This window comes from Sinohyriopsis cumingii, chromosome 17 (genome assembly GCF_028554795.1).
Source record: "Sinohyriopsis cumingii isolate HCF-2022 chromosome 17, ASM2855479v2, whole genome shotgun sequence".
Lineage (NCBI taxonomy): Eukaryota > Metazoa > Mollusca > Bivalvia > Unionida > Unionidae > Sinohyriopsis > Sinohyriopsis cumingii.
This window is the reverse complement of record NC_142977.1, coordinates 23,983,425-24,005,883: the sequence shown is the minus strand read 5'-3', so window position 1 is coordinate 24,005,883 and position 22,459 is coordinate 23,983,425. Positions and strand designations below refer to the sequence as shown.

Here is a 22,459-nt window from a genome sequence, read left to right as displayed (position 1 = left end):
CTGACGTTTATCAACTGACATTTGTGTCTGGAGTAGGAAGTGTGCCTCTAAGTAATGAAAATAAATTAAAACGATTCAGGGCCATGGTACTGCTGATGTCTTAGTATTCCGAATAACTTTATAGCTTATGTTTCAACATTACAAAAGTAACTGAAATGTCTTCAAATAGTCCTTTATTTGCAATTTCAGTTTCTTTTACGGTGGATATGTGCTATATAGGTTTGCTCGGACGGCAGGGGATAGTTTCGTATATTGGCCCCTGGCAAATTTCTTAACTTGAGGCAACGGTGCGTATTTTTCAGCTATTATGGTTTTTTAATTAAATATATGGATACATTTTTCAATTCCGCGTTTCGGGCTTGTCTTGTTCTTGAAACTGATATCAGCCATTGACCTCCCATAGTTACTTCACAGCAAATTGACAGTGAAATAGCAATAGTCGTCTAGCAAGAACTATGGTCAATCACATCCAGCTGTTTAGTACACAATGCTTTCCCGAACTGTTACGTAGGGAAAGGGATTGTGTTTGCACTGGCAAGATCGCTTGGTGTCATAAATGAAAAATGCAGGTATAAATTTGAGGTTGCAGTGCATCAACCTCTTTTGCTATGAACCACTGCAAATCGACTTGTCAGGTCAAAGGAATACTACTATTTGTTTCCTCTGTTTTATTAAATATGAAATCTTTGTTCCACTGATTGGAAAGCTACGCTTCGCCGTACTCCGAGTCTAGAAGCTTTGGATTGTTGAAAGTGCTGCTGATACAGAAGTAACTGGTGATGCAGATGATCTCTACAATGAGACTTATGATGAAGCTGTCACTGCTTTTGATAAGGACAACAAGCTTGCTGTATTAACGAAGTTGTTCCTGTTATTTGAAGATATTGTTTCTCTCTCTCTCTCTCTCTCTCTCTCTACTGCAGAGAAGTTCTGTGAAAATAAAACTTGATTTTCGTCGAATCCAGTAAGCATGTTTCCATTTATTTCTCTTTCTTTCTTTCTTTCTCTCACAAATATGCTGGATCGCTGTTACTCAAAGATATTTCACACGTTCGTTGTGAGATGGCTCTTTGAAAGTTGTTTGTTGTAGGGTTTAATGCCATTTTTCAGCACAAGATAGGCTATGCATGGCAGGCAATATAAATGGTGGAGGAAGAACCCGGGAGAAGAAAACTGAACGGAAAGAACTCCCGACCCATGATAACATACTGGCAAGCTTTCTCTGATAACCACATGGGCCAAATCCGAAACTCAAACACACGCAGACAGGTGAGATGGCCGCGATCCGTAATGGTGGGCTATTTAGACCACCCGGGGTACCCACCCCTTGAAAGAGCAGTGTAAGAAATAATAACATTATCGATTGGCACGTGCTAATCAGAGACATCCAGACTAATTTTGTCCTAAGCTTGAGATTATTGGTTATTTTTAATTGAATTATCAGGGGTTAGCGCGAACGCAGACCCCCACACTAATAAATAACGACCCCGAGTCACCCACATTTGGGGTGATCGCAGGTTTCAGCCCAACCGAAGTGCAATGGAAAGGCCTCATCCTGGGGAAACCGCCTAGCTGATCACGGTACTCCCTGGTCCAGGTAAGTATGATTTCTTGACGTTTACTGACGTTTATCAACTGACATTTGTGTCTGGAGTAGGAAGTGTGCCTCTAAGTAATGAAAATAAATTAAAACGATTCAGGGCCATGGTACTGCTGATGTGTTAGTATTCCGAATAACTTTATAGCTTATGTTTCAACATTACAAAAGTAACTGAAATGTCTTCAAATAGTCCTTTATTTGCAATTTCAGTTTCTTTTACGGTGGATATGTGCTATATAGGTTTGCTCGGACGGCAGGGGATAGTTTCGTATATTGGCCCCTGGCAAATTTCTTAACTTGAGGCAACGGTGCGTATTTTTCAGCTATTATGGTTTTTTAATTAAATATATGGATACATTTTTCAATTCCGCGTTTCGGGCTTGTCTTGTTCTTGAAACTGATATCAGCCATTGACCTCCCATAGTTACTTCACAGCAAATTGACAGTGAAATAGCAATAGTCGTCTAGCAAGAACTATGGTCAATCACATCCAGCTGTTTAGTACACAATGCTTTCCCGAACTGTTACGTAGGGAAAGGGATTGTGTTTGCACTGGCAAGATCGCTTGGTGTCATAAATGAAAAATGCAGGTATAAATTTGAGGTTGCAGTGCATCAACCTCTTTTGCTATGAACCACTGCAAATCGACTTGTCAGGTCAAAGGAATACTACTATTTGTTTCCTCTGTTTTATTAAATATGAAATCTTTGTTCCACTGATTGGCCAGCTACGCTTCGCCGTACTCCGAGTCTAGAAGCTTTGGATTGTTGAAAGTGCTGCTGATACAGAAGTAACTGGTGATGCAGATGATCTCTACAATGAGACTTATGATGAAGCTGTCACTGCTTTTGATAAGGACAACAAGCTTGCTGTATTAACGAAGTTGTTCCTGTTATTTGAAGATATTGTTTCTCTCTCTCTCTCTCTCTCTCTCTCTCTCTCTCTACTGCAGAGAAGTTCTGTGAAAATAAAACTTGTTTTTCGTCGAATCCAGTAAGCATGTTTCCATTTATTTCTCTTTCTTTCTTTCTTTCTCTCACAAATATGCTGGATCGCTGTTACTCAAAGATATTTCACACGTTCGTTGTGAGATGGCTCTTTGAAAGTTGTTTGTTGTAGGGTTTAATGCCATTTTTCAGCACAAGATAGGCTATGCATGGCAGGCAATATAAATGGTGGAGGAAGAACCCGGGAGAAGAAAACTGAACGGAAAGAACTCCCGACCCATGATAACATACTGGCAAGCTTTCTCTGATAACCACATGGGCCAAATCCGAAACTCAAACACACGCAGACAGGTGAGATGGCCGCGATCCGTAATGGTGGGCTATTTAGACCACCCGGGGTACCCACCCCTTGAAAGAGCAGTGTAAGAAATAATAACATTATCGATTGGCACGTGCTAATCAGAGACATCCAGACTAATTTTGTCATAAGCTTGAGATTATTGGTTATTTTTAATTGAATTATCAGGGGTTAGCGCGAACGCAGACCCCCACACTAATAAATAACGACCCCGAGTCACCCACATTTGGGGTGATCGCAGGTTTCAGCCCAACCGAAGTGCAATGGAAAGGCCTCATCCTGGGGAAACCGCCTAGCTGATCACGGTACTCCCTGGTCCAGGTAAGTATGATTTCTTGACGTTTACTGACGTTTATCAACTGACATTTGTGTCTGGAGTAGGAAGTGTGCCTCTAAGTAATGAAAATAAATTAAAACGATTCAGGGCCATGGTACTGCTGATGTCTTAGTATTCCGAATAACTTTATAGCTTATGTTTCAACATTACAAAAGTAACTGAAATGTCTTCAAATAGTCCTTTATTTGCAATTTCAGTTTCTTTTACGGTGGATATGTGCTATATAGGTTTGCTCGGACGGCAGGGGATAGTTTCGTATATTGGCCCCTGGCAAATTTCTTAACTTGAGGCAACGGTGCGTATTTTTCAGCTATTATGGTTTTTTAATTAAATATATGGATACATTTTTCAATTCCGCGTTTCGGGCTTGTCTTGTTCTTGAAACTGATATCAGCCATTGACCTCCCATAGTTACTTCACAGCAAATTGACAGTGAAATAGCAATAGTCGTCTAGCAAGAACTATGGTCAATCACATCCAGCTGTTTAGTACACAATGCTTTCCCGAACTGTTACGTAGGGAAAGGGATTGTGTTTGCACTGGCAAGATCGCTTGGTGTCATAAATGAAAAATGCAGGTATAAATTTGAGGTTGCAGTGCATCAACCTCTTTTGCTATGAACCACTGCAAATCGACTTGTCAGGTCAAAGGAATACTACTATTTGTTTCCTCTGTTTTATTAAATTTGAAATCTTTGTTCCACTGATTGGCCAGCTACGCTTCGCCGTACTCCGAGTCTAGAAGCTTTGGATTGTTGAAAGTGCTGCTGATACAGAAGTAACTGGTGATGCAGATGATCTCTACAATGAGACTTATGATGAAGCTGTCACTGCTTTTGATAAGGACAACAAGCTTGCTGTATTAACGAAGTTGTTCCTGTTATTTGAAGATATTGTTTCTCTCTCTCTCTCTCTCTCTCTCTCTCTCTCTACTGCAGAGAAGTTCTGTGAAAATAAAACTTGATTTTCGTCGAATCCAGTAAGCATGTTTCCATTTATTTCTCTTTCTTTCTTTCTTTCTCTCACAAATATGCTGGATCGCTGTTACTCAAAGATATTTCACACGTTCGTTGTGAGATGGCTCTTTGAAAGTTGTTTGTTGTAGGGTTTAATGCCATTTTTCAGCACAAGATAGGCTATGCATGGCAGGCAATATAAATGGTGGAGGAAGAACCCGGGAGAAGAAAAATGAACGGAAAGAACTCCCGACCCATGATAACATACTGGCAAGCTTTCTCTGATAACCACATGGGCCAAATCCGAAACTCAAACACACGCAGACAGGTGAGATGGCCGCGATCCGTAATGGTGGGCTATTTAGACCACCCGGGGTACCCACCCCTTGAAAGAGCAGTGTAAGAAATAATAACATTATCGATTGGCACGTGCTAATCAGAGACATCCAGACTAATTTTGTCATAAGCTTGAGATTATTGGTTATTTTTAATTGAATTATCAGGGGTTAGCGCGAACGCAGACCCCCACACTAATAAATAACGACCCCGAGTCACCCACATTTGGGGTGATCGCAGGTTTCAGCCCAACCGAAGTGCAATGGAAAGGCCTCATCCTGGGGAAACCGCCTAGCTGATCACGGTACTCCCTGGTCCAGGTAAGTATGATTTCTTGACGTTTACTGACGTTTATCAACTGACATTTGTGTCTGGAGTAGGAAGTGTGCCTCTAAGTAATGAAAATAAATTAAAACGATTCAGGGCCATGGTACTGCTGATGTCTTAGTATTCCGAATAACTTTATAGCTTATGTTTCAACATTACAAAAGTAACTGAAATGTCTTCAAATAGTCCTTTATTTGCAATTTCAGTTTCTTTTACGGTGGATATGTGCTATATAGGTTTGCTCGGACGGCAGGGGATAGTTTCGTATATTGGCCCCTGGCAAATTTCTTAACTTGAGGCAACGGTGCGTATTTTTCAGCTATTATGGTTTTTTAATTAAATATATGGATACATTTTTCAATTCCGCGTTTCGGGCTTGTCTTGTTCTTGAAACTGATATCAGCCATTGACCTCCCATAGTTACTTCACAGCAAATTGACAGTGAAATAGCAATAGTCGTCTAGCAAGAACTATGGTCAATCACATCCAGCTGTTTAGTACACAATGCTTTCCCGAACTGTTACGTAGGGAAAGGGATTGTGTTTGCACTGGCAAGATCGCTTGGTGTCATAAATGAAAAATGCAGGTATAAATTTGAGGTTGCAGTGCATCAACCTCTTTTGCTATGAACCACTGCAAATCGACTTGTCAGGTCAAAGGAATACTACTATTTGTTTCCTCTGTTTTATTAAATATGAAATCTTTGTTCCACTGATTGGAAAGCTACGCTTCGCCGTACTCCGAGTCTAGAAGCTTTGGATTGTTGAAAGTGCTGCTGATACAGAAGTAACTGGTGATGCAGATGATCTCTACAATGAGACTTATGATGAAGCTGTCACTGCTTTTGATAAGGACAACAAGCTTGCTGTATTAACGAAGTTGTTCCTGTTATTTGAAGATATTGTTTCTCTCTCTCTCTCTCTCTCTCTCTCTCTCTACTGCAGAGAAGTTCTGTGAAAATAAAACTTGATTTTCGTCGAATCCAGTAAGCATGTTTCCATTTATTTCTCTTTCTTTCTTTCTTTCTCTCACAAATATGCTGGATCGCTGTTACTCAAAGATATTTCACACGTTCGTTGTGAGATGGCTCTTTGAAAGTTGTTTGTTGTAGGGTTTAATGCCATTTTTCAGCACAAGATAGGCTATGCATGGCAGGCAATATAAATGGTGGAGGAAGAACCCGGGAGAAGAAAACTGAACGGAAAGAACTCCCGACCCATGATAACATACTGGCAAGCTTTCTCTGATAACCACATGGGCCAAATCCGAAACTCAAACACACGCAGACAGGTGAGATGGCCGCGATCCGTAATGGTGGGCTATTTAGACCACCCGGGGTACCCACCCCTTGAAAGAGCAGTGTAAGAAATAATAACATTATCGATTGGCACGTGCTAATCAGAGACATCCAGACTAATTTTGTCATAAGCTTGAGATTATTGGTTATTTTTAATTGAATTATCAGGGGTTAGCGCGAACGCAGACCCCCACACTAATAAATAACGACCCCGAGTCACCCACATTTGGGGTGATCGCAGGTTTCAGCCCAACCGAAGTGCAATGGAAAGGCCTCATCCTGGGGAAACCGCCTAGCTGATCACGGTACTCCCTGGTCCAGGTAAGTATGATTTCTTGACGTTTACTGACGTTTATCAACTGACATTTGTGTCTGGAGTAGGAAGTGTGCCTCTAAGTAATGAAAATAAATTAAAACGATTCAGGGCCATGGTACTGCTGATGTCTTAGTATTCCGAATAACTTTATAGCTTATGTTTCAACATTACAAAAGTAACTGAAATGTCTTCAAATAGTCCTTTATTTGCAATTTCAGTTTCTTTTACGGTGGATATGTGCTATATAGGTTTGCTCGGACGGCAGGGGATAGTTTCGTATATTGGCCCCTGGCAAATTTCTTAACTTGAGGCAACGGTGCGTATTTTTCAGCTATTATGGTTTTTTAATTAAATATATGGATACATTTTTCAATTCCGCGTTTCGGGCTTGTCTTGTTCTTGAAACTGATATCAGCCATTGACCTCCCATAGTTACTTCACAGCAAATTGACAGTGAAATAGCAATAGTCGTCTAGCAAGAACTATGGTCAATCACATCCAGCTGTTTAGTACACAATGCTTTCCCGAACTGTTACGTAGGGAAAGGGATTGTGTTTGCACTGGCAAGATCGCTTGGTGTCATAAATGAAAAATGCAGGTATAAATTTGAGGTTGCAGTGCATCAACCTCTTTTGCTATGAACCACTGCAAATCGACTTGTCAGGTCAAAGGAATACTACTATTTGTTTCCTCTGTTTTATTAAATATGAAATCTTTGTTCCACTGATTGGCCAGCTACGCTTCGCCGTACTCCGAGTCTAGAAGCTTTGGATTGTTGAAAGTGCTGCTGATACAGAAGTAACTTGTGATGCAGATGATCTCTACAATGAGACTTATGATGAAGCTGTCACTGCTTTTGATAAGGACAACAAGCTTGCTGTATTAACGAAGTTGTTCCTGTTATTTGAAGATATTGTTTCTCTCTCTCTCTCTCTCTCTCTCTCTCTCTCTCTCTCTCTACTGCAGAGAAGTTCTGTGAAAATAAAACTTGTTTTTCGTCGAATCCAGTAAGCATGTTTCCATTTATTTCTCTTTCTTTCTTTCTTTCTCTCATAAATATGCTGGATCGCTGTTACTCAAAGATATTTCACACGTTCGTTGTGAGATGGCTCTTTGAAAGTTGTTTGTTGTAGGGTTTAATGCCATTTTTCAGCACAAGATAGGCTATGCATGGCAGGCAATATAAATGGTGGAGGAAGAACCCGGGAGAAGAAAACTGAACGGAAAGAACTCCCGACCCATGATAACATACTGGCAAGCTTTCTCTGATAACCACATGGGCCAAATCCGAAACTCAAACACACGCAGACAGGTGAGATGGCCGCGATCCGTAATGGTGGGCTATTTAGACCACCCGGGGTACCCACCCCTTGAAAGAGCAGTGTAAGAAATAATAACATTATCGATTGGCACGTGCTAATCAGAGACATCCAGACTAATTTTGTCATAAGCTTGAGATTATTGGTTATTTTTAATTGAATTATCAGGGGTTAGCGCGAACGCAGACCCCCACACTAATAAATAACGACCCCGAGTCACCCACATTTGGGGTGATCGCAGGTTTCAGCCCAACCGAAGTGCAATGGAAAGGCCTCATCCTGGGGAAACCGCCTAGCTGATCACGGTACTCCCTGGTCCAGGTAAGTATGATTTCTTGACGTTTACTGACGTTTATCAACTGACATTTGTGTCTGGAGTAGGAAGTGTGCCTCTAAGTAATGAAAATAAATTAAAACGATTCAGGGCCATGGTACTGCTGATGTCTTAGTATTCCGAATAACTTTATAGCTTATGTTTCAACATTACAAAAGTAACTGAAATGTCTTCAAATAGTCCTTTATTTGCAATTTCAGTTTCTTTTACGGTGGATATATGCTATATAGGTTTGCTCGGACGGCAGGGGATAGTTTCGTATATTGGCCCCTGGCAAATTTCTTAACTTGAGGCAACGGTGCGTATTTTTCAGCTATTATGGTTTTTTAATTAAATATATGGATACATTTTTCAATTCCGCGTTTCGGGCTTGTCTTGTTCTTGAAACTGATATCAGCCATTGACCTCGCATAGTTACTTCACAGCAAGTTGACAGTGAAATAGCAATAGTCGTCTAGCAAGAACTATGGTCAATCACATCCAGCTGTTTAGTACACAATGCTTTCCCGAACTGTTACGTAGGGAAAGGGATTGTGTTTGCACTGGCAAGATCGCTTGGTGTCATAAATGAAAAATGCAGGTATAAATTTGAGGTTGCAGTGCATCAACCTCTTTTGCTATGAACCACTGCAAATCGACTTGTCAGGTCAAAGGAATACTACTATTTGTTTCCTCTGTTTTATTAAATTTGAAATCTTTGTGCCACTGATTGGCCAGCTACGCTTCGCCGTACTCCGAGTCTAGAAGCTTTGGATTGTTGAAAGTGCTGCTGATACAGAAGTAACTGGTGATGCAGATGATCTCTACAATGAGACTTATGATGAAGCTGTCACTGCTTTTGATAAGGACAACAAGCTTGCTGTATTAACGAAGTTGTTCCTGTTATTTGAAGATATTGTTTCTCTCTCTCTCTCTCTCTCTCTCTCTCTCTCTACTGCAGAGAAGTTCTGTGAAAATAAAACTTGATTTTCGTCGAATCCAGTAAGCATGTTTCCATTTATTTCTCTTTCTTTCTTTCTTTCTCTCACAAATATGCTGGATCGCTGTTACTCAAAGATATTTCACACGTTCGTTGTGAGATGGCTCTTTGAAAGTTGTTTGTTGTAGGGTTTAATGCCATTTTTCAGCACAAGATAGGCTATGCATGGCAGGCAATATAAATGGTGGAGGAAGAACCCGGGAGAAGAAAACTGAACGGAAAGAACTCCCGACCCATGATAACATACTGGCAAGCTTTCTCTGATAACCACATGGGCCAAATCCGAAACTCAAACACACGCAGACAGGTGAGATGGCCGCGATCCGTAATGGTGGGCTATTTAGACCACCCGGGGTACCCACCCCTTGAAAGAGCAGTGTAAGAAATAATAACATTATCGATTGGCACGTGCTAATCAGAGACATCCAGACTAATTTTGTCATAAGCTTGAGATTATTGGTTATTTTTAATTGAATTATCAGGGGTTAGCGCGAACGCAGACCCCCACACTAATAAATAACGACCCCGAGTCACCCACATTTGGGGTGATCGCAGGTTTCAGCCCAACCGAAGTGCAATGGAAAGGCCTCATCCTGGGGAAACCGCCTAGCTGATCACGGTACTCCCTGGTCCAGGTAAGTATGATTTCTTGACGTTTACTGACGTTTATCAACTGACATTTGTGTCTGGAGTAGGAAGTGTGTCTCTAAGTAATGAAAATAAATTAAAACGATTCAGGGCCATGGTACTGCTGATGTCTTAGTATTCCGAATAACTTTATAGCTTATGTTTCAACATTACAAAAGTAACTGAAATGTCTTCAAATAGTCCTTTATTTGCAATTTCAGTTTCTTTTACGGTGGATATGTGCTATATAGGTTTGCTCGGACGGCAGGGGATAGTTTCGTATATTGGCCCCTGGCAAATTTCTTAACTTGAGGCAACGGTGCGTATTTTTCAGCTATTATGGTTTTTTAATTAAATATATGGATACATTTTTCAATTCCGCGTTTCGGGCTTGTCTTGTTCTTGAAACTGATATCAGCCATTGACCTCCCATAGTTACTTCACAGCAAATTGACAGTGAAATAGCAATAGTCGTCTAGCAAGAACTATAGTCAATCACATCCAGCTGTTTAGTACACAATGCTTTCCCGAACTGTTACGTAGGGAAAGGGATTGTGTTTGGACTGGCAAGATCGCTTGGTGTCATAAATGAAAAATGCAGGTATAAATTTGAGGTTGCAGTGCATCAACCTCTTTTGCTATGAACCACTGCAAATCGACTTGTCAGGTCAAAGGAATACTACTATTTGTTTCCTCTGTTTTATTAAATATGAAATCTTTGTTCCACTGATTGGAAAGCTACGCTTCGCCGTACTCCGAGTCTAGAAGCTTTGGATTGTTGAAAGTGCTGCTGATACAGAAGTAACTGGTGATGCAGATGATCTCTACAATGAGACTTATGATGAAGCTGTCACTGCTTTTGATAAGGACAACAAGCTTGCTGTATTAACGAAGTTGTTCCTGTTATTTGAAGATATTGTTTCTTTCTCTCTCTCTCTCTCTCTCTCTCTCTCTCTCTCTCTCTCTCTTTCTCTCTCTCTCTCTCTACTGCAGAGAAGTTCTGTGAAAATAAAACTTGTTTTTCGTCGAATCCAGTAAGCATGTTTCCATTTATTTCTCTTTCTTTCTTTCTTTCTCTCACAAATATGCTGGATCGCTGTTACTCAAAGATATTTCACACGTTCGTTGTGAGATGGCTCTTTGAAAGTTGTTTGTTGTAGGGTTTAATACCATTTTTCAGCACAAGATAGGCTATGCATGGCAGGCAATATAAATGGTGGAGGAAGAACCCGGGAGAAGAAAACTGAACGGAAAGAACTCCCGACCCATGATAACATACTGGCAAGCTTTCTCTGATAACCACATGGGCCAAATCCGAAACTCAAACACACGCAGACAGGTGAGATGGCCGCGATCCGTAATGGTGGGCTATTTAGACCACCCGGGGTACCCACCCCTTGAAAGAGCAGTTTAAGAAATAATAACATTATCGATTGGCACGTGCTAATCAGAGACATCCAGACTAATTTTGTCATAAGTTTGAGATTATTGGTTATTTTTAATTGAATTATCAGGGGTTAGCGCGAACGCAGACCCCCACACTAATAAATAACGACCCCGAGTCACCCACATTTGGGGTGATCGCAGGTTTCAGCCCAACCGAAGTGCAATGGAAAGGCCTCATCCTGGGGAAACCGCCTAGCTGATCACGGTACTCCCTGGTCCAGGTAAGTATGATTTCTTGACGTTTACTGACGTTTATCAACTGACATTTGTGTCTGGAGTAGGAAGTGTGCCTCTAAGTAATGAAAATAAATTAAAACGATTCAGGGCCATGGTACTGCTGATGTCTTAGTATTCCGAATAACTTTATAGCTTATGTTTCAACATTACAAAAGTAACTGAAATGTCTTCAAATAGTCCTTTATTTGCAATTTCAGTTTCTTTTACGGTTGATATGTGCTATATAGGTTTGCTCGGACGGCAGGGGATAGTTTCGTATATTGGCCCCTGGCAAATTTCTTAACTTGAGGCAACGGTGCGTATTTTTCAGCTATTATGGTTTTTTAATTAAATATATGGATACATTTTTCAATTCCGCGTTTCGGGCTTGTCTTGTTCTTGAAACTGATATCAGCCATTGACCTCCCATAGTTACTTCACAGCAAATTGACAGTGAAATAGCAATAGTCGTCTAGCAAGAACTATGGTCAATCACATCCAGCTGTTTAGTACACAATGCTTTCCCGAACTGTTACGTAGGGAAAGGGATTGTGTTTGCACTGGCAAGATCGCTTGGTGTCATAAATGAAAAATGCAGGTATAAATTTGAGGTTGCAGTGCATCAACCTCTTTTGCTATGAACCACTGCAAATCGACTTGTCAGGTCAAAGGAATACTACTATTTGTTTCCTCTGTTTTATTAAATATGAAATCTTTGTTCCACTGATTGGAAAGCTACGCTTCGCCGTACTCCGAGTCTAGAAGCTTTGGATTGTTGAAAGTGCTGCTGATACAGAAGTAACTGGTGATGCAGATGATCTCTACAATGAGACTTATGATGAAGCTGTCACTGCTTTTGATAAGGACAACAAGCTTGCTGTATTAACGAAGTTGTTCCTGTTATTTGAAGATATTGTTTCTCTCTCTCTCTCTCTCTCTCTCTCTCTCTCTCTACTGCAGAGAAGTTCTGTGAAAATAAAACTTGTTTTTCGTCGAATCCAGTAAGCATGTTTCCATTTATTTCTCTTTCTTTCTTTCTTTCTCTCACAAATATGCTGGATCGCTGTTACTCAAAGATATTTCACACGTTCGTTGTGAGATGGCTCTTTGAAAGTTGTTTGTTGTAGGGTTTAATGCCATTTTTCAGCACAAGATAGGCTATGCATGGCAGGCAATATAAATGGTGGAGGAAGAACCCGGGAGAAGAAAACTGAACGGAAAGAACTCCCGACCCATGATAACATACTGGCAAGCTTTCTCTGATAACCACATGGGCCAAATCCGAAACTCAAACACACGCAGACAGGTGAGATGGCCGCGATCCGTAATGGTGGGCTATTTAGACCACCCGGGGTACCCACCCCTTGAAAGAGCAGTGTAAGAAATAATAACATTATCGATTGGCACGTGCTAATCAGAGACATCCAGACTAATTTTGTCATAAGCTTGAGATTATTGGTTATTTTTAATTGAATTATCAGGGGTTAGCGCGAACGCAGACCCCCACACTAATAAATAACGACCCCGAGTCACCCACATTTGGGGTGATCGCAGGTTTCAGCCCAACCGAAGTGCAATGGAAAGGCCTCATCCTGGGGAAACCGCCTAGCTTATCACGGTACTCCCTGGTCCAGGTAAGTATGATTTCTTGACGTTTACTGACGTTTATCAACTGACATTTGTGTCTGGAGTAGGAAGTGTGCCTCTAAGTAATGAAAATAAATTAAAACGATTCAGGGCCATGGTACTGCTGATGTCTTAGTATTCCGAATAACTTTATAGCTTATGTTTCAACATTACAAAAGTAACTGAAATGTCTTCAAATAGTCCTTTATTTGCAATTTCAGTTTCTTTTACGGTGGATATGTGCTATATAGGTTTGCTCGGACGGCAGGGGATAGTTTCGTATATTGGCCCCTGGCAAATTTCTTAACTTGAGGCAACGGTGCGTATTTTTCAGCTATTATGGTTTTTTAATTAAATATATGGATACATTTTTCAATTCCGCGTTTCGGGCTTGTCTTGTTCTTGAAACTGATATCAGCCATTGACCTCCCATAGTTACTTCACAGCAAATTGACAGTGAAATAGCAATAGTCGTCTAGCAAGAACTATGGTCAATCACATCCAGCTGTTTAGCACACAATGCTTTCCCGAACTGTTACGTAGGGAAAGGGATTGTGTTTGCACTGGCAAGATCGCTTGGTGTCATAAATGAAAAATGCAGGTATAAATTTGAGGTTGCAGTGCATCAACCTCTTTTGCTATGAACCACTGCAAATCGACTTGTCAGGTCAAAGGAATACTACTATTTGTTTCCTCTGTTTTATTAAATATGAAATCTTTGTTCCACTGATTGGCCAGCTACGCTTCGCCGTACTCCGAGTCTAGAAGCTTTGGATTGTTGAAAGTGCTGCTGATACAGAAGTAACTGGTGATGCAGATGATCTCTACAATGAGACTTATGATGAAGCTGTCACTGCTTTTGATAAGGACAACAAGCTTGCTGTATTAACGAAGTTGTTCCTGTTATTTGAAGATATTGTTTCTCTCTCTCTCTCTCTCTCTCTCTCTCTACTGCAGAGAAGTTCTGTGAAAATAAAACTTGATTTTCGTCGAATCCAGTAAGCATGTTTCCATTTATTTCTCTTTCTTTCTTTCTTTCTCTCACAAATATGCTGGATCGCTGTTACTCAAAGATATTTCACACGTTCGTTGTGAGATGGCTCTTTGAAAGTTGTTTGTTGTAGGGTTTAATGCCATTTTTCAGCACAAGATAGGCTATGCATGGCAGGCAATATAAATGGTGGAGGAAGAACCCGGGAGAAGAAAACTGAACGGAAAGAACTCCCGACCCATGATAACATACTGGCAAGCTTTCTCTGATAACCACATGGGCCAAATCCGAAACTCAAACACACGCAGACAGGTGAGATGGCCGCGATCCGTAATGGTGGGCTATTTAGACCACCCGGGGTACCCACCCCTTGAAAGAGCAGTGTAAGAAATAATAACATTATCGATTGGCACGTGCTAATCAGAGACATCCAGACTAATTTTGTCATAAGCTTGAGATTATTGGTTATTTTTAATTGAATTATCAGGGGTTAGCGCGAACGCAGACCCCCACACTAATAAATAACGACCCCGAGTCACCCACATTTGGGGTGATCGCAGGTTTCAGCCCAACCGAAGTGCAATGGAAAGGCCTCATCCTGGGGAAACCGCCTAGCTGATCACGGTACTCCCTGGTCCAGGTAAGTATGATTTCTTGACGTTTACTGACGTTTATCAACTGACATTTGTGTCTGGAGTAGGAAGTGTGCCTCTAAGTAATGAAAATAAATTAAAACGATTCAGGGCCATGGTACTGCTGATGTCTTAGTATTCCGAATAACTTTATAGCTTATGTTTCAACATTACAAAAGTAACTGAAATGTCTTCAAATAGTCCTTTATTTGCAATTTCAGTTTCTTTTACGGTGGATATATGCTATATAGGTTTGCTCGGACGGCAGGGGATAGTTTCGTATATTGGCCCCTGGCAAATTTCTTAACTTGAGGCAACGGTGCGTATTTTTCAGCTATTATGATTTTTTGATTAAATATATGGATACATTTTTCAATTCCGCGTTTCGGGCTTGTCTTGTTCTTGAAACTGATATCAGCCATTGACCTCCCATAGTTACTTCACAGCAAGTTGACAGTGAAATAGCAATAGTCGTCTAGCAAGAACTATGGTCAATCACATCCAGCTGTTTAGTACACAATGCTTTCCCGAACTGTTACGTAGGGAAAGGGATTGTGTTTGCACTGGCAAGATCGCTTGGTGTCATAAATGAAAAATGCAGGTATAAATTTGAGGTTGCAGTGCATCAACCTCTTTTGCTATGAACCACTGCAAATCGACTTGTCAGGTCAAAGGAATACTACTATTTGTTTCCTCTGTTTTATTAAATTTGAAATCTTTGTGCCACTGATTGGCCAGCTACGCTTCGCCGTACTCCGAGTCTAGAAGCTTTGGATTGTTGAAAGTGCTGCTGATACAGAAGTAACTGGTGATGCAGATGATCTCTACAATGAGACTTATGATGAAGCTGTCACTGCTTTTGATAAGGACAACAAGCTTGCTGTATTAACGAAGTTGTTCCTGTTATTTGAAGATATTGTTTCTCTCTCTCTCTCTCTCTCTCTCTCTCTCTCTCTCTCTCTCTACTGCAGAGAAGTTCTGTGAAAATAAAACTTGATTTTCGTCGAATCCAGTAAGCATGTTTCCATTTATTTCTCTTTCTTTCTTTCTTTCTCTCACAAATATGCTGGATCGCTGTTACTCAAAGATATTTCACACGTTCGTTGTGAGATGGCTCTTTGAAAGTTGTTTGTTGTAGGGTTTAATCCCATTTTTCAGCACAAGGTAGGCTATGCATGGCAGGCAATATAAATGGTGGAGGAAGAACCCGGGAGAAGAAAACTGAACGGAAAGAACTCCCGACCCATGATAACATACTGGCAAGCTTTCTCTGATAACCACATGGGCCAAATCCGAAACTCAAACACACGCAGACAGGTGAGATGGCCGCGATCCGTAATGGTGGGCTATTTAGACTACCCGGGGTACCCACCCCTTGAAAGAGCAGTGTAAGAAATAATAACATTATCGATTGGCACGTGCTAATCAGAGACATCCAGACTAATTTTGTCATAAGCTTGAGATTATTGGTTATTTTTAATTGAATTATCAGGGGTTAGCGCGAACGCAGACCCCCACACTAATAAATAACGACCCCGAGTCACCCACATTTGGGGTGATCGCAGGTTTCAGCCCAACCGAAGTGCAATGGAAAGGCCTCATCCTGGGGAAACCGCCTAGCTGATCACGGTACTCCCTGGTCCAGGTAAGTATGATTTCTTGACGTTTACTGACGTTTATCAACTGACATTTGTGTCTGGAGTAGGAAGTGTGCCTCTAAGTAATGAAAATAAATTAAAACGATTCAGGGCCATGGTACTGCTGATGTCTTAGTATTCCGAATAACTTTATAGCTTATGTTTCAACATTACAAAAGTAACTGAAATGTCTTCAAATAGTCCTTTATTTGCAATTTCAGTTTCTTTTACGGTGGATATGTGCTATATAGGTTTGCTCGGACGGCAGGGGATAGTTTCGTATATTGGCCCCTGGCAAATTTCTTAACTTGAGGCAACGGTGCGTATTTTTCAGCTATTATGGTTTTTTAATTAAATATATGGATACATTTTTCAATTCCGCGTTTCGGGCTTGTCTTGTTCTTGAAACTGATATCAGCCATTGACCTCCCATAGTTACTTCACAGCAAATTGACAGTGAAATAGCAATAGTCGTCTAGCAAGAACTATGGTCAATCACATCCAGCTGTTTAGCACACAATGCTTTCCCGAACTGTTACGTAGGGAAAGGGATTGTGTTTGCACTGGCAAGATCGCTTGGTGTCATAAATGAAAAATGCAGGTATAAATTTGAGGTTGCAGTGCATCAACCTCTTTTGCTATGAACCACTGCAAATCGACTTGTCAGGTCAAAGGAATACTACTATTTGTTTCCTCTGTTTTATTAAATATGAAATCTTTGTTCCACTGATTGGCCAGCTACGCTTCGCCGTACTCCGAGTCTAGAAGCTTTGGATTGTTGAAAGTGCTGCTGATACAGAAGTAACTGGTGATGCAGATGATCTCTACAATGAGACTTATGATGAAGCTGTCACTGCTTTTGATAAGGACAACAAGCTTGCTGTATTAACGAAGTTGTTCCTGTTATTTGAAGATATTGTTTCTCTCTCTCTCTCTCTCTCTCTACTGCAGAGAAGTTCTGTGAAAATAAAACTTGATTTTCGTCGAATCCAGTAAGCATGTTTCCATTTATTTCTCTTTCTTTCTTTCTTTCTCTCACAAATATGCTGGATCGCTGTTACTCAAAGATATTTCACACGTTCGTTGTGAGATGGCTCTTTGAAAGTTGTTTGTTGTAGGGTTTAATGCCATTTTTCAGCACAAGATAGGCTATGCATGGCAGGCAATATAAATGGTGGAGGAAGAACCCGGGAGAAGAAAACTGAACGGAAAGAACTCCCGACCCATGATAACATACTGGCAAGCTTTCTCTGATAACCACATGGGCCAAATCCGAAACTCAAACACACGCAGACAGGTGAGATGGCCGCGATCCGTAATGGTGGGCTATTTAGACCACCCGGGGTACCCACCCCTTGAAAGAGCAGTGTAAGAAATAATAACATTATCGATTGGCACGTGCTAATCAGAGACATCCAGACTAATTTTGTCATAAGCTTGAGATTATTGGTTATTTTTAATTGAATTATCAGGGGTTAGCGCGAACGCAGACCCCCACACTAATAAATAACGACCCCGAGTCACCCACATTTGGGGTGATCGCAGGTTTCAGCCCAACCGAAGTGCAATGGAAAGGCCTCATCCTGGGGAAACCGCCTAGCTGATCACGGTACTCCCTGGTCCAGGTAAGTATGATTTCTTGACGTTTACTGACGTTTATCAACTGACATTTGTGTCTGGAGTAGGAAGTGTGCCTCTAAGTAATGAAAATAAATTAAAACGATTCAGGGCCATGGTACTGCTGATGTCTTAGTATTCCGAATAACTTTATAGCTTATGTTTCAACATTACAAAAGTAACTGAAATGTCTTCAAATAGTCCTTTATTTGCAATTTCAGTTTCTTTTACGGTGGATATATGCTATATAGGTTTGCTCGGACGGCAGGGGATAGTTTCGTATATTGACCCCTGGCAAATTTCTTAACTTGAGGCAACGGTGCGTATTTTTCAGCTATTATGGTTTTTTAATTAAATATATGGATACATTTTTCAATTCCGCGTTTCGGGCTTGTCTTGTTCTTGAAACTGATATCAGCCATTGACCTCCCATAGTTACTTCACAGCAAGTTGACAGTGAAATAGCAATAGTCGTCTAGCAAGAACTATGGTCAATCACATCCAGCTGTTTAGTACACAATGCTTTCCCGAACTGTTACGTAGGGAAAGGGATTGTGTTTGCACTGGCAAGATCGCTTGGTGTCATAAATGAAAAATGCAGGTATAAATTTGAGGTTGCAGTGCATCAACCTCTTTTGCTATGAACCACTGCAAATCGACTTGTCAGGTCAAAGGAATACTACTATTTGTTTCCTCTGTTTTATTAAATATGAAATCTTTGTTCCACTGATTGGAAAGCTACGCTTCGCCGTACTCCGAGTCTAGAAGCTTTGGATTGTTGAAAGTGCTGCTGATACAGAAGTAACTGGTGATGCAGATGATCTCTACAATGAGACTTATGATGAAGCTGTCACTGCTTTTGATAAGGACAACAAGCTTGCTGTATTAACGAAGTTGTTCCTGTTATTTGAAGATATTGTTTCTTTCTCTCTCTCTCTCTCTCTCTCTCTCTCTCTCTTTCTCTCTCTCTCTCTCTACTGCAGAGAAGTTCTGTGAAAATAAAACTTGTTTTTCGTCGAATCCAGTAAGCATGTTTCCATTTATTTCTCTTTCTTTCTTTCTTTCTCTCACAAATATGCTGGATCGCTGTTACTCAAAGATATTTCACACGTTCGTTGTGAGATGGCTCTTTGAAAGTTGTTTGTTGTAGGGTTTAATACCATTTTTCAGCACAAGATAGGCTATGCATGGCAGGCAATATAAATGGTGGAGGAAGAACCCGGGAGAAGAAAACTGAACGGAAAGAACTCCCGACCCATGATAACATACTGGCAAGCTTTCTCTGATAACCACATGGGCCAAATCCGAAACTCAAACACACGCAGACAGGTGAGATGGCCGCGATCCGTAATGGTGGGCTATTTAGACCACCCGGGGTACCCACCCCTTGAAAGAGCAGTTTAAGAAATAATAACATTATCGATTGGCACGTGCTAATCAGAGACATCCAGACTAATTTTGTCATAAGTTTGAGATTATTGGTTATTTTTAATTGAATTATCAGGGGTTAGCGCGAACGCAGACCCCCACACTAATAAATAACGACCCCGAGTCACCCACATTTGGGGTGATCGCAGGTTTCAGCCCAACCGAAGTGCAATGGAAAGGCCTCATCCTGGGGAAACCGCCTAGCTGATCACGGTACTCCCTGGTCCAGGTAAGTATGATTTCTTGACGTTTACTGACGTTTATCAACTGACATTTGTGTCTGGAGTAGGAAGTGTGCCTCTAAGTAATGAAAATAAATTAAAACGATTCAGGGCCATGGTACTGCTGATGTCTTAGTATTCCGAATAACTTTATAGCTTATGTTTCAACATTACAAAAGTAACTGAAATGTCTTCAAATAGTCCTTTATTTGCAATTTCAGTTTCTTTTACGGTTGATATGTGCTATATAGGTTTGCTCGGACGGCAGGGGATAGTTTCGTATATTGGCCCCTGGCAAATTTCTTAACTTGAGGCAACGGTGCGTATTTTTCAGCTATTATGGTTTTTTAATTAAATATATGGATACATTTTTCAATTCCGCGTTTCGGGCTTGTCTTGTTCTTGAAACTGATATCAGCCATTGACCTCCCATAGTTACTTCACAGCAAATTGACAGTGAAATAGCAATAGTCGTCTAGCAAGAACTATGGTCAATCACATCCAGCTGTTTAGTACACAATGCTTTCCCGAACTGTTACGTAGGGAAAGGGATTGTGTTTGCACTGGCAAGATCGCTTGGTGTCATAAATGAAAAATGCAGGTATAAATTTGAGGTTGCAGTGCATCAACCTCTTTTGCTATGAACCACTGCAAATCGACTTGTCAGGTCAAAGGAATACTACTATTTGTTTCCTCTGTTTTATTAAATATGAAATCTTTGTTCCACTGATTGGAAAGCTACGCTTCGCCGTACTCCGAGTCTAGAAGCTTTGGATTGTTGAAAGTGCTGCTGATACAGAAGTAACTGGTGATGCAGATGATCTCTACAATGAGACTTATGATGAAGCTGTCACTGCTTTTGATAAGGACAACAAGCTTGCTGTATTAACGAAGTTGTTCCTGTTATTTGAAGATATTGTTTCTCTCTCTCTCTCTCTCTCTCTCTCTCTCTCTCTACTGCAGAGAAGTTCTGTGAAAATAAAACTTGTTTTTCGTCGAATCCAGTAAGCATGTTTCCATTTATTTCTCTTTCTTTCTTTCTTTCTCTCACAAATATGCTGGATCGCTGTTACTCAAAGATATTTCACACGTTCGTTGTGAGATGGCTCTTTGAAAGTTGTTTGTTGTAGGGTTTAATGCCATTTTTCAGCACAAGATAGGCTATGCATGGCAGGCAATATAAATGGTGGAGGAAGAACCCGGGAGAAGAAAACTGAACGGAAAGAACTCCCGACCCATGATAACATACTGGCAAGCTTTCTCTGATAACCACATGGGCCAAATCCGAAACTCAAACACACGCAGACAGGTGAGATGGCCGCGATCCGTAATGGTGGGCTATTTAGACCACCCGGGGTACCCACCCCTTGAAAGAGCAGTGTAAGAAATAATAACATTATCGATTGGCACGTGCTAATCAGAGACATCCAGACTAATTTTGTCATAAGCTTGAGATTATTGGTTATTTTTAATTGAATTATCAGGGGTTAGCGCGAACGCAGACCCCCACACTAATAAATAACGACCCCGAGTCACCCACATTTGGGGTGATCGCAGGTTTCAGCCCAACCGAAGTGCAATGGAAAGGCCTCATCCTGGGGAAACCGCCTAGCTTATCACGGTACTCCCTGGTCCAGGTAAGTATGATTTCTTGACGTTTACTGACGTTTATCAACTGACATTTGTGTCTGGAGTAGGAAGTGTGCCTCTAAGTAATGAAAATAAATTAAAACGATTCAGGGCCATGGTACTGCTGATGTCTTAGTATTCCGAATAACTTTATAGCTTATGTTTCAACATTACAAAAGTAACTGAAATGTCTTCAAATAGTCCTTTATTTGCAATTTCAGTTTCTTTTACGGTGGATATGTGCTATATAGGTTTGCTCGGACGGCAGGGGATAGTTTCGTATATTGGCCCCTGGCAAATTTCTTAACTTGAGGCAACGGTGCGTATTTTTCAGCTATTATGGTTTTTTAATTAAATATATGGATACATTTTTCAATTCCGCGTTTCGGGCTTGTCTTGTTCTTGAAACTGATATCAGCCATTGACCTCCCATAGTTACTTCACAGCAAATTGACAGTGAAATAGCAATAGTCGTCTAGCAAGAACTATGGTCAATCACATCCAGCTGTTTAGCACACAATGCTTTCCCGAACTGTTACGTAGGGAAAGGGATTGTGTTTGCACTGGCAAGATCGCTTGGTGTCATAAATGAAAAATGCAGGTATAAATTTGAGGTTGCAGTGCATCAACCTCTTTTGCTATGAACCACTGCAAATCGACTTGTCAGGTCAAAGGAATACTACTATTTGTTTCCTCTGTTTTATTAAATATGAAATCTTTGTTCCACTGATTGGCCAGCTACGCTTCGCCGTACTCCGAGTCTAGAAGCTTTGGATTGTTGAAAGTGCTGCTGATACAGAAGTAACTGGTGATGCAGATGATCTCTACAATGAGACTTATGATGAAGCTGTCACTGCTTTTGATAAGGACAACAAGCTTGCTGTATTAACGAAGTTGTTCCTGTTATTTGAAGATATTGTTTCTCTCTCTCTCTCTCTCTCTCTCTCTCTACTGCAGAGAAGTTCTGTGAAAATAAAACTTGATTTTCGTCGAATCCAGTAAGCATGTTTCCATTTATTTCTCTTTCTTTCTTTCTTTCTCTCACAAATATGCTGGATCGCTGTTACTCAAAGATATTTCACACGTTCGTTGTGAGATGGCTCTTTGAAAGTTGTTTGTTGTAGGGTTTAATGCCATTTTTCAGCACAAGATAGGCTATGCATGGCAGGCAATATAAATGGTGGAGGAAGAACCCGGGAGAAGAAAACTGAACGGAAAGAACTCCCGACCCATGATAACATACTGGCAAGCTTTCTCTGATAACCACATGGGCCAAATCCGAAA

General features: G+C 40.8%; 13 non-coding genes across 13 annotated transcripts; all 13 read right to left on the bottom strand.

The window, feature by feature from the left end:
- Window positions 1–1,441: 1,441 nt before the first annotated feature.
- Window positions 1,442–1,605, bottom strand: LOC149777979 (U1 spliceosomal RNA). The gene has a single exon (XR_016415978.1). It is a non-coding gene; the product is annotated as a U1 spliceosomal RNA (small nuclear RNA).
- A 1,465-nt stretch (window positions 1,606–3,070) lies between these two features.
- LOC149777978 (U1 spliceosomal RNA) lies at window positions 3,071–3,234 on the bottom strand. The gene has a single exon (XR_016415977.1). It is a non-coding gene; the product is annotated as a U1 spliceosomal RNA (small nuclear RNA).
- Window positions 3,235–4,697: 1,463 nt separating this feature from the next.
- Window positions 4,698–4,861, bottom strand: LOC149777977 (U1 spliceosomal RNA). The gene has a single exon (XR_016415966.1). It is a non-coding gene; the product is annotated as a U1 spliceosomal RNA (small nuclear RNA).
- A 1,461-nt stretch (window positions 4,862–6,322) lies between these two features.
- On the bottom strand, window positions 6,323–6,486 carry LOC149777976 (U1 spliceosomal RNA). Its single transcript, XR_016415955.1, has one exon. It is a non-coding gene; the product is annotated as a U1 spliceosomal RNA (small nuclear RNA).
- A 1,471-nt stretch (window positions 6,487–7,957) lies between these two features.
- On the bottom strand, window positions 7,958–8,121 carry LOC149777975 (U1 spliceosomal RNA). The gene has a single exon (XR_016415944.1). It is a non-coding gene; the product is annotated as a U1 spliceosomal RNA (small nuclear RNA).
- A 1,463-nt stretch (window positions 8,122–9,584) lies between these two features.
- On the bottom strand, window positions 9,585–9,748 carry LOC149777974 (U1 spliceosomal RNA). Its single transcript, XR_016415932.1, has one exon. It is a non-coding gene; the product is annotated as a U1 spliceosomal RNA (small nuclear RNA).
- Window positions 9,749–11,243: 1,495 nt separating this feature from the next.
- LOC149777973 (U1 spliceosomal RNA) lies at window positions 11,244–11,407 on the bottom strand. Its single transcript, XR_016415921.1, has one exon. It is a non-coding gene; the product is annotated as a U1 spliceosomal RNA (small nuclear RNA).
- A 1,465-nt stretch (window positions 11,408–12,872) lies between these two features.
- Window positions 12,873–13,036, bottom strand: LOC149777972 (U1 spliceosomal RNA). Its single transcript, XR_016415928.1, has one exon. It is a non-coding gene; the product is annotated as a U1 spliceosomal RNA (small nuclear RNA).
- A 1,459-nt stretch (window positions 13,037–14,495) lies between these two features.
- On the bottom strand, window positions 14,496–14,659 carry LOC149777971 (U1 spliceosomal RNA). The gene has a single exon (XR_016415910.1). It is a non-coding gene; the product is annotated as a U1 spliceosomal RNA (small nuclear RNA).
- A 1,473-nt stretch (window positions 14,660–16,132) lies between these two features.
- On the bottom strand, window positions 16,133–16,296 carry LOC149777970 (U1 spliceosomal RNA). The gene has a single exon (XR_016415899.1). It is a non-coding gene; the product is annotated as a U1 spliceosomal RNA (small nuclear RNA).
- A 1,453-nt stretch (window positions 16,297–17,749) lies between these two features.
- LOC149777969 (U1 spliceosomal RNA) lies at window positions 17,750–17,913 on the bottom strand. Its single transcript, XR_016415888.1, has one exon. It is a non-coding gene; the product is annotated as a U1 spliceosomal RNA (small nuclear RNA).
- A 1,485-nt stretch (window positions 17,914–19,398) lies between these two features.
- LOC149777968 (U1 spliceosomal RNA) lies at window positions 19,399–19,562 on the bottom strand. The gene has a single exon (XR_016415877.1). It is a non-coding gene; the product is annotated as a U1 spliceosomal RNA (small nuclear RNA).
- A 1,465-nt stretch (window positions 19,563–21,027) lies between these two features.
- Window positions 21,028–21,191, bottom strand: LOC149777967 (U1 spliceosomal RNA). The gene has a single exon (XR_016415927.1). It is a non-coding gene; the product is annotated as a U1 spliceosomal RNA (small nuclear RNA).
- Between the last annotated feature and the right edge of the window lie 1,268 nt (window positions 21,192–22,459).